The following is a 10,946-nucleotide window of genomic DNA, read 5'->3' on the forward strand; positions in this document are numbered from 1 at the left end:
TATATTCTTATTTTATCCTATTTCTGAGTACAATCAATATCGAGATTTCCTCTCTCTCTCCGGGACTGCGATTCCGAATCTCCTTACGGAAAGAACCACGACACTCTACCCCTTGTTGATACCGAGCTACCGAGGCCGAGCCGTCGTGTCCGCTGATTATTAGTTGAGCTATTGTTGAGTGGTGCGGCCTGACCGCACCTGGCGCCCAAAAGAGATACGATACCGAGCAATCAGTGATACCGAGCAAGTATCGAGAGAACGGAGAGCGGCACGACGAGGTTGCGCAGCAGTCTCTCTCGCCCTCTCTCTTTTAGTTTGACGAGAGAGGACGGAGAGTCGGTCGCAAGCTACAAGAGATGTATGTAAATTGAGTGTTAAACTTAGTCAGGGACAGTTGGCGAATAACCGATAAATCATATGTAGCCGCAGGCACGGTATAATAGCACAAAATTAATGCGTTATTCTCCATATGAGTTTTCCATCAATTTACATAAAACTATGGAATATAAATGTAAATTGATAAGTTTTAACCCTCCATCGCGATTTCCAAATGATAGATATAAATATTAGGAAAATTTAGAAATCCGTTCCTGACGCAAGTTATCTATCAATTTGCATATAACTATGAAATGTGAATGTAAATTGATAAGTTTTATTTGTCCATCACAATTTTTAAATGATAGATATAAAATATTAGAAAAATTAGAAATTCGTTCCTGACGCGAGTTATCTATCAATTTACATATAACTATGGAATGTAAATGTAAATTGATAAGTTTTAACCCTCCATCGCGATTTCCAAATGATAGATATAAATATTAGGAAAAATTAGAAATCCGTTCCTGACGCGAGTTATCTATCAATTTACATATAACTATGGAATGTAAATGTAAATTGATAAGTTTTAACCCTCCATCGCGATTTCCAAATGATAGATATAAATATTAGGAAAAATTAGAAATCCGTTCCTGACGCGAGTTATCTATCAATTTACATATAACTATGAAATATAAATGTAAATTGATAAATTTTACTTGTCTATTATGATTATTTTAATCCATAACAAAAATTTACGAAGTAATACGTTTTATTTAAATCGCAAAAAGAATAGACATATTCTAAAGAATAATACCTAAAATATATAGATATCGTTTGTAAAGTAGTAATTAGGTATGAAACCCGCTTTATTATGTGAACTCGGCTTTACTCTCAAGAAACATCTAGAAGATTCTAGAAGGATCTAGAAAGACGGTTGAGAATCGTTACATTCCAGAAGCATGATGCAATGCATGATGCAACGCTGAAACACGTTGCAACCTGCAAACCATTATAGAAGGACCGTTAAGAAATATCACTACCAAGAATAAGATAAGGAAGGCCCGTTGCAAGCCGCATAGCGGTGAGTCACCAAAGAAGCACCGCTATCGCTACTAAGAATACGATAAGGAAAGTCGGAGAGCATAGCGATGAGTCATCAAAGAAACACCGCTATCACTACCGAGAATAAAAGACGGTTGAAAATCGCTAGCGATGAGTCATCAAAGGAACACCGCTATCTCTACTGAGAAGCCATCTCTCCGGGACTTAACCGTCGCAATCTCTACCAGGAACAGATTGTCTCCAGTACTTCCCCGGCATATCTCTCTTACCATTGGATTAGCCTCATCACCCGATGGGAGGAGCGAGCCACATTTTACGGTATATAAACCCTGCACCCGGCACGGAACGGCAGTGATTCGCCGAAAGTTGTTCCGCCAGCACAGTCAAGTTCAGTACTTCTAACAACAGTCAGCTAACCAGCCATTACTACGGGGTTCCGAAGACAACGAGACATAGCCGCCATTTCAGACCGAGGTACCGAGGCTCCTCAGATCTTCAGACTCAGAGAGAAGAACACAGTAGCGAAGTGTACCACAGCAAAGCACATTAGACATAGTCTAACCTTGTGAGTATTTAAGCCAGGATGCGTATTAAGGTTGATAGAAAATTGGTACCTTGATCGGTAAGGATAGCTTTGGGAGTTCCATAAATGCAAATAAATTCTTTTGTAAAAGCGTCGGCTATCGTTAATGAAGTGGCTTCTTTTAATGGTACAGCTATGAAGTATTTTGTTAATAAATCTTGCATGGTTAAAATATATTTATTTCCGTTATTCGTGATAGGAAATGGCCCTACTATGTCTAGTGAAACTTTATCGAAAGCTGTCCCGGGGGTATCCGTAATAATCATTGGTTGCTTGGTTTTGACGCGCGTTAATTTCTTTAACTGACATTCGCGACATTTTCTAATAAATTCTTGAATATCTTGTTTCATCGTACTCCAAAAGTAATGAGGTTGAAGTCTATTAAATGTTTTCGTAACTCCTTTATGGCCACCGCATGCTGATGCATGGTTTTCTGAAATTAGTTTTACGCGTTCCGCAGAAATAGGATTGTCAACTAGATTCTGGCAAATAGTTATATTTACGCGGGTGTCATAAAAAAATTTCTTCAATTGATTAACAACGTATGACCAGGGAATGTCATCGAATTTATGCGTTTTGCTAATGCTAAAGGAAGTTAATTGTAATTCGTTAACACAGTCTAATAAAAAGCGTATACAATTTTTCACAGTTTGCGGTTCTATAGACAGTCGATTGTTTGTTCTTATCAGGATTGATATTAAATTATTTAATTTGATTTTCTTTACATTAACTCTTTCAAAATTGAGATTTTCGTATGTGGGTAAAAGATTTGCAGTGGAATAAAGTTTGGCTCCTTTGTCGTAGGGTGATCCTCTGTCTAGACTTATAAAAATTACATGATTATCCTTTTGGTTTAATAAGTTGTCTCTTACTTCGCGTATTCTTACTTTACTCGGAATTACGGGAGGGGGTTGTATAATTGGTATAGTTTCTGAAATTACTGGGTCGACGTAATCGTATTCTAAATTTGAATTTGACATATTTGCATAGTCGTGATTATCGTTATTAAAAATTGAACTTTCATCATCTAAATCAGAATTGTTTTCAGTTATATTAACATAATTAGGGTTATCAATATTATTACTGCGGTAAGGGATTAAAGCATTTGTTTCAATTGATCTGACGGAAGGTCCTGGTCTGCTTGAAAATATGGATTCGTCGGATGATTCGTCATTGTCTGAAGCGAATATTGGTAGAACTAAATCAGTGGGTGGATTTCGCGATAAAGCATCGGCATTATTATTTAGTGATCCCTTTTTGTATTTAATTTCGTAATTATATTCCGCTAGCTTGGTTTTCCACTTCCAGAGTTTGGAGGTTGGATCTTTTATAGAGTGTAGCCAAATTAAAGGTTTGTGATCGGTTATTATAGTAAAAAGTCTTCCGTATAAGTAGAGTCTGAAGTGGCTAATACAATATATGATGGCTAGACATTCTTTTTCAATTGTTGAATAATTTTGTTCCGCGGTGTTTAAAATTCGAGAAGTATATGAGACAGGAAGATCTTTTCTTACCGGTCCCTGACTTAAAATTCCGCCTATGGCATACCCTGATGCGTCGGTAGTTAGTATGAAAGGTCTAGTAAAATCAGGATATTGGAGAATGGGATTTGAACATAACGAATGTTTCAAAGAGTTAAAAGCTTTTACTTGTTTTAATTGCCAATTGAATATGCTATCCTTTTTCAATAAATCTGTTAATGGTTTCGCGACTTTAGAAAAGTTAGGTATAAATCTTCGGTAATATCCGGTTAAACCGAGGAATTGTTTTATGTTTTTCGGATTTTTCGGAACTGGGAAGTGAATTATTGATTTTATTTTGTCCGGGTCTGGTTTGACTCCATTCGCGCCTATTATATGGCCTAAATAAGCTACTTCACGCCTTAGAAATTCGCACTTATCTGGCTGTAAATTCGCGTCTCGTAATCTTTGCATTAATCTTTCACATTTGATTTCGTGTTCTCTTAATGATCGCGCGTAAATGACAATGTCGTCCATATAGACGAATAATTCGTTTCCTTGTAGTCCCGATAATACGTTATCCATAAGTCTTCGGAAAGTAGCAGGTGCGTTTTTTAAACCGAATGGCATGCGCTTGAATTGATAATGCCCATATGGCGTAGAATATGCTGTTTTGTGAGCGTCTTTAGGTGACATAGAAATTTGATGAAATCCGGAAGCTAAATCAAATATTGAAAAGTATTTGGCTGATCCTAATTGATCAAGTATATCTGTTATATTAGGAAGAGGATAGGCGTCTCCTATAGTTTTTTCGTTAATCAATTTCTTCTTTATGGACAGAAGGAAACCTGTATTGTTTATTGTGTATAGGAATTTCGTTAATAGTTGGAATGTAGTGTTGAGTCGCGTTTGTAGTTCCTAAAGGTTCGTTAGGCAGATGGAATCTATCTGAATGCTTAGTAAGAATTGACCTGACATGATCAATTTCTTCAGGATTTAAATGTTCAAGTCTTAAAAGTTGTTCGACAGCGTGTGGTCGATTGGAGTTAGTAAAATTGTCGTTCGTCGAGAAAAGCCCTAGGGTTCTCGCACAATCGACGGAATTAGAAATTTCATCTCCCATTACCGGGGTCTCCCGACTCTTGGTAATATGCTCTTCATTGCAAGACATTGAATGCCCTAAGGTTTCAATGTATCTTGTGGATTTGTCTCCCATCTCTTTTTTGCCTTGGAATCGCGCTGAATGCCCTAAGGTTCCAGCGTGATTAGTATAATTTCCCATCTTCGTCGTTTCGTTTAAGTAATGTACGCCGTGCCCTAAGGTCTTCGTACAATACATGGATTTGTCTCCCATCTCTTCTTCAGAAGGTACCGAATGCCCTAAGGTTTCGGTCCGATTAATGTATTTTCCCATTTCTTCATCTTCATAAAGTACGTCGAGCCCTAAGGTCTTAGTACTCTCGTTAATATCTATAGATTCGCGAGATTCAAAATCATAAATTTCCACTGACGGAATGTCGATTTTGAAATCCTCCTCGGTGGTATTAAATACCGGTAAGTATGTTCTTCCGTTTGAATGAGTAATGAGTGCGTCTCCGAAGAACACCTTGTCAGCGAGGGTTTGTAAAGGTAAGTATCCAGTATGTATTTCTGGATTAGAAATATGAATGCAACAAGGAGTAACAGTCCTTGTTTTCAGATGTAATTTTTCAACTTCATAGGTGATGAAAGGAATGATAATAGTGCCGTGATAAAGACATCTATCTTTATAATTTATGATAATGCTCCTTTCTTTGAAGAAAGCGTTCCTTAGGATCCCGTCTTGGGGAATGCAAATGGAGTCTGATATTACATGGAACAGGGTAGGTTTGTCTAACAAGTGGATAGTTATGGAACCTAAAGTTACTATTGTTTCGGAGGAAATGTCTCGAATGGATATAATATTTTCTTTATCTAGATTGACGTGAGGTAATACAAATTGTTGTTTGATATATATGATTTGATTATATGGTTTGATTTATGCCAGAGCCTGAATCAATCATGAAATTGCATTCATGTGATAAGTGTGGGGATATAAGTTTGATAGAAGGTAAGTCGTCGTGTTTAATCTCGTTATCTACACTGCAGATTCGAGTGGTGTGGTTGGAATTGATTGCTGTGTAAGGATCATGTTTGCAGGTTGTGTGCGTTTTGTCGGGGCTTCGTTCCGGCGGACGTCGGATTTTTCCGGAACGCTTTGGGGGTTTCCCGAATTAGCAAAAGAAGTACTAGGCTGAGCCTGATTTTGTTCAAGTGATCTTTTGTAAGCGAGTTTCCGACATTCGCTCATGAAATGACCGGAACTTTTGCAGTAACGACAGATTTTAGTGGCTGGATAATTTGGTCCGGGTTGACCAGGTATCAAAGGCTTAATGAAAGGAGCAGTAGTAGAAATATTATTGTTGCGCGAATTATTAATTATTGGATGGTTATTATCAACGTTGTTCACGGTTTGTCTTGCCGTCGGATAGTTTACGTCGGCATGAGGTGAAGTGTAAGCGCGATTAAAAATTGTATTTTTCTTTTGAAGGTTTTCAACTTCTAAAGTTTTGGATAATTGAATAGCAGCAACGATATTTTGTTCAAAAGTATAGTGCCGTTCTAATTTCACGCGGATTAATAAATCGGAAGGTAATCCATTAATAAAACTGTTAGTAACGCTTTTTTCAATGTTATCTCTAACTTCATCGTCGAGATTTCCACAAACATCGGCTTCTCCATCTATAATTGCCGTTCTTAATTCTTGAACGCGCGCGATGTAATCAAAAATATTCTCATTCTGTTTCATAAATATGTTTGCTAACTCTCCTCGATATTGATCGATGGATTTGTTCGGTCCGAAAATAAGTTTTAAACGTCGCGTTAGATCTCGTAGGCTATTAAATTCGACTCCCTCGATTGCGGCATAGGCATGCCCTTGCAATTTGTTAATAATTAGTTGAACTAAATGATATTCTTGATATTCGGGAATTAATTGAAGTGCTCTTTCGCAAATTTTCGTGAAATGGAGGACAGATATTTTATGTCCATCAAATTTGGGGATTGTATCTATAGCGTCTTTCAAGCGAATGGGAGAGTTTAGTTGCAAAGGAGTGGATGGTCTTTGTGTTTCTATTTTATCATAATGTCCCTGCATATTGTTAGAATGTTCGATTATATCTATACGTCGTGATAAGCGAGTTACTTGTTCTGATAATTTTTCCATAAGGGTTAATTGTGCAGCTAATTGTTCCGAAATTCCGGTTACCGAACCGTCCTCCATGTTTCTATCTTGTTCTAATGTTCGTTGAAATGTAAGTAAATTTTCCTCTCTATTTCGCAATGTCTCAGCTTGTGCTGTTAATTGGGCTTCTTTATCGTTTAAATTCTGTGAATAAAGGTTAAGTTGACTACAGGTGAGTACTCTGTTTTCTGAGTTGTCTGAGTGTACAGGAGTTCTAGTAAGGGACATTTTGCTTTAAGATTTATAATTTATAACTGATTTTACGTTAATTTTACTTATGAAATAACACCGATCGCACAGATCAATCTCCGCGACCTCTCAACGATCTCTTTTGGCCAATCCCACCGCTGCCACCAAAAATAATGTTTGCCTTCTTGTTACGTTCAATAATTCACCCGGCGGCAAATTACCTTCTGCACAAGACGGTCTTCTCTCGCGTCTACCTCGGTGGACGTTTAAGAAGTCTATCTTCTTCTAATGTAATAATTTTCGTATTTCAAATGTTGTAGTAATTATTCTGTAAGAGCTTCGACATTATTTCTAAATGGACATCGAGAAACATCATAGTTATTTGAGAGCAGGCCGCCATGTTATTTTTCTGAGTCATTAACAAATTGGTACTCTGGAATTACGAGCAATTATTTTTCATTGTACGGGCTAGTATGAATTTCAAATCAAATCTCTATAAACGACTATTATATTTTGTGCACTAAGAATAACATATCGCACTTATTTTCTAGAATCAAATTGTAATCAGTTTTACTTATATGTATGTATATTCAATGTGAACTTGCACCTTGAATAAAATATCACAGTTACTTTTCATGGTAATATATTATTACTAAATTTAGATAATATACACTTTACGTATGTTCACTTTGAACTGGCACCTTGAATAACATATCAGTTACTTTTCGTGATAATTTATTATTAGATCGTTTAAATTTTTGAGTACCTTCTTTTGAACATGGCCTGACCTTTTCATTTTTATAATTTTTTTAGGATATTTTTATCTGTAAATTGTAGTGAGAAGTCGTGTCCGCGTCCGTAACATCTGGTAGCGTTTCATCTGTTATGTGATATTCTGTATTGATAGACTAAACCACGGGTCAATCCCTGAAAAGTGGCCCGAATAAACTATACTTTTACCAGAACAACCGCGTGTTATTGCAAATCTGAGTCTCCCCTCTTCCCGAATCCTGGCACCGACGAGCCGATCCGTGGCGTCGGGAAAGGTGCTTCGTTACAATTATATAAATAAATATTAATTAGTGAGAGAGAGGTGAGAGAGAACGAAAAGACTAAAATAGGACGAAAGAGGGTGAGTTAGGGCGAAAGAGGAGCGGGAGTGGAGGTGGGAGCGCGGGCGGGTGGACGGAATGTGGGAGGGAAAGGGGTGGGTGGAAGTTGAGGGAGGTGTGAGTGAAAGGTGAGAAGAGATTTATATATATATATAATCCTGATGACGTCAGCGGACGCGGACAGAGAAAAAGACGACGTTTCTTAATTTTTCATGAAAAACGTCACTTTTTGACCGCTTGTATGTCTAGAACGGCTTGACCGATTTTATTTCTTCTTGGCTCAAATTACTCGTGGCGAAATCGCCTTTCAGGTTATATTACGTGCAATTCAAAATTTTTAATATTTTAGTAGTTCTACACCCCCAAAAAATGGACTTTGATGATGCAGGATATGAGACTTGTAGTGTCTTTTAAGGTTTATTAAGGTTTGAACATGGCCGGAGACACTACCGCGTCTCCTGATAAAGTTAGCGAAAATGTTCTACGGACAGACACCTTTTCAAGTGCGCTGCGCAGCATTTGAGTTTGCTGAACGTCACAACATCCTCAATAATATTAATAAAGAAAAAAGGTGTGCTGGCGTAGATTGGTTCTATGGATTTCAAGCTCGTAATCAAAATATATTACCGAATCCTGGCTGCTAGCGACCGGCTGGCATTACCCCAAGAGGCGACCGTAATTACCCAACACGTCGGTCAATTGCGGCCACTTCAGAGATTTTTTTAATCAATGCAGGCTCAATTATTTATTAGCTTTCTTAACTTTTATGCTTCTACTTTCGAAAAATAATTGATGAAGTATCCGTCAACTATTCCATTTTGGTTCTAAAGACATTTTTTTTTCAGAAAATAGAAAATAATTCTTACAGACTGCAATTCCCCTATTCTCCCCTATATATATATATATATATATATATATATATATATATATATACATACATATATATATATATATATATATTATATATATTAGCTTTCTTAACTTTTATGCTTCCACTTTCGAAGAATGATTGATGTAGTATCCGTCAACTATTCCATTTTGGTTCTAAAGACATTTTGTTTTCAGAAAATAAAAAATAATTCTTACTGATTGCAATTCCTCCATTCTTCCCTATATATATATATATATATATATATATGTATATATATATATATATATATATATATATATATGTCTAAAGGCAGTTTTGACGACATTTTGCAGTATAATTTGGCAGTTTTGACGACTATTGGCAGTTTTCACGACCGTCGTCAAAGGCACCGCGATATAAAGGCAGTTTTAACGACAGTCGTCAAATCTACCTGTATATGGCTGTATGCCTATATATATATATACATTCAGTAAACAATGTAGAAAAATGCTTGGTTAAAATATTTTCATATTTAAATGTTGTTATATTATGTATATCTGTGTTTTACATGTTGTACTGTTTAAAGCAATTAATAATTATATATGGTGTTTTTTTGCACGTAAAATCTCACTGCCGTGGCATGAAATTTTAAGCGCCAAAGAATATAGTACAGTTATTAAATGTTTACGTACAGTATATTATACGTAAAACAACTATACAACAAAATAAAACTGCTTATAAATAATAGTTATTTCAACAAAACGTTTTTCTACGTTGTTTACTATGCATATAGTATATATATATATGTCTAAAGGCAGTTTTGACGACATTTTGAAGTATAATTTGGCAGTTTTGACGACTATTGGCAGTTTTCACGACCGTCGTCAAAGGCACCGCGATATAAAGGCAGTTTTAACGACAGTCGTCAAATCTACCTTTATATGGCTGTATGCCTATATATATATATACATTCAGTAAACAATGTAGAAAAATGCTTGGTTAAAATATTTTCATATTTAAATGTTGTTATATTATGTATATCTGTGTTTTACATGTTGTACTGTTTAAAGCAATTAATAATTATATATGGTGTTTTTTTGCACGTAAAATCTCACTGTCGTGACATGAAATTTTAAGCGCCAAAGAATATAGTATAATACAATTATTAAATGTTTACGTACAGTATATTATACGTAAAACAACTATACAACAAAATAAAACTGCTTATAAATTTATAATAGTTACTTCAATAATACAAAACGTTCTTCTACGTGGTTTACTATGCATATAGTATAAATATTTATATAAAGGTAGATATGACGACAGTCGTTAAAACTGCGTTTGTACTGCGATATGTTTGACGACGGTCGCGAAAACTGCCAACAGTCGTTAAAACTGCCTAGTTATACTTGAGAACGTTGTCAAAACTGCCTTTGGATAAATATATATTATATTATATTATATGTATACATATATGTATACTCTGCACATATGACAGGAAGCTTAATTTTACATATATCATTAATTTAATATCTTATTAGAGATATTTAGTTCTAAACATATTTAAAAGTTTACGAGATTTTGGTCTTTTCTTCATTTCGCAATAGCATTGGGTAAATATTTTTTGTTATAAAAGAATGTGCACATTTAATAATGTAACAAATTCTTAAATGTTTATGTCATAAGATATACATTATAATTAGGAACGAATATTTTTTAATGTTTATTTAGTTTTTAATACAAGAGTATGTGCGACAAGCCTAAAAAGTTTTTTCAAATCATTAATCAATCTTTTTACTTACAGTGCATCCGTTACCCTAGGAATAATGCAATGTTAAATCTATGCATGCGTATATTTACCAGTGCTGAATATGACTAGAGTGTAACTAGAGTATGATATAATATTTTTAAATATCATGTCTCCTTACCTTTTTGTCCTTTCAATCTAAGGAAAGACTGAAGTGTGACGATGACAATTATACTGATAAGTTTGCTGTAGAAACAAGGTTTAAATGTCACATTCTCTATTAATTTTGTTTTTTTATTTTAAACAGCCCAAAGAACTTGATGGATACTAATTTGCAAGTCATATATCCAGTTTACATCAAAT

The 10,946-nt window shown here is 35.4% G+C and overlaps 1 long non-coding RNA gene across 1 annotated transcript; it reads left to right on the forward strand.

The window, feature by feature from the left end:
- Nucleotides 1-10,082: 10,082 nt before the first annotated feature.
- On the forward strand, nt 10,083-10,867 carry LOC114943831 (uncharacterized). The gene is made up of 2 exons (XR_003822088.2): nt 10,083-10,449; nt 10,641-10,867. It is a non-coding gene; the product is annotated as an uncharacterized LOC114943831 (long non-coding RNA).
- The last annotated feature ends 79 nt before the right edge of the window (nt 10,868-10,946 follow it).

The sequence above is a fragment of the Nylanderia fulva genome, unplaced genomic scaffold (genome assembly GCF_048542155.1).
Source record: "Nylanderia fulva isolate GAGA-0341 unplaced genomic scaffold, ASM4854215v1 Scaffold143, whole genome shotgun sequence".
Lineage (NCBI taxonomy): Eukaryota > Metazoa > Arthropoda > Insecta > Hymenoptera > Formicidae > Nylanderia > Nylanderia fulva.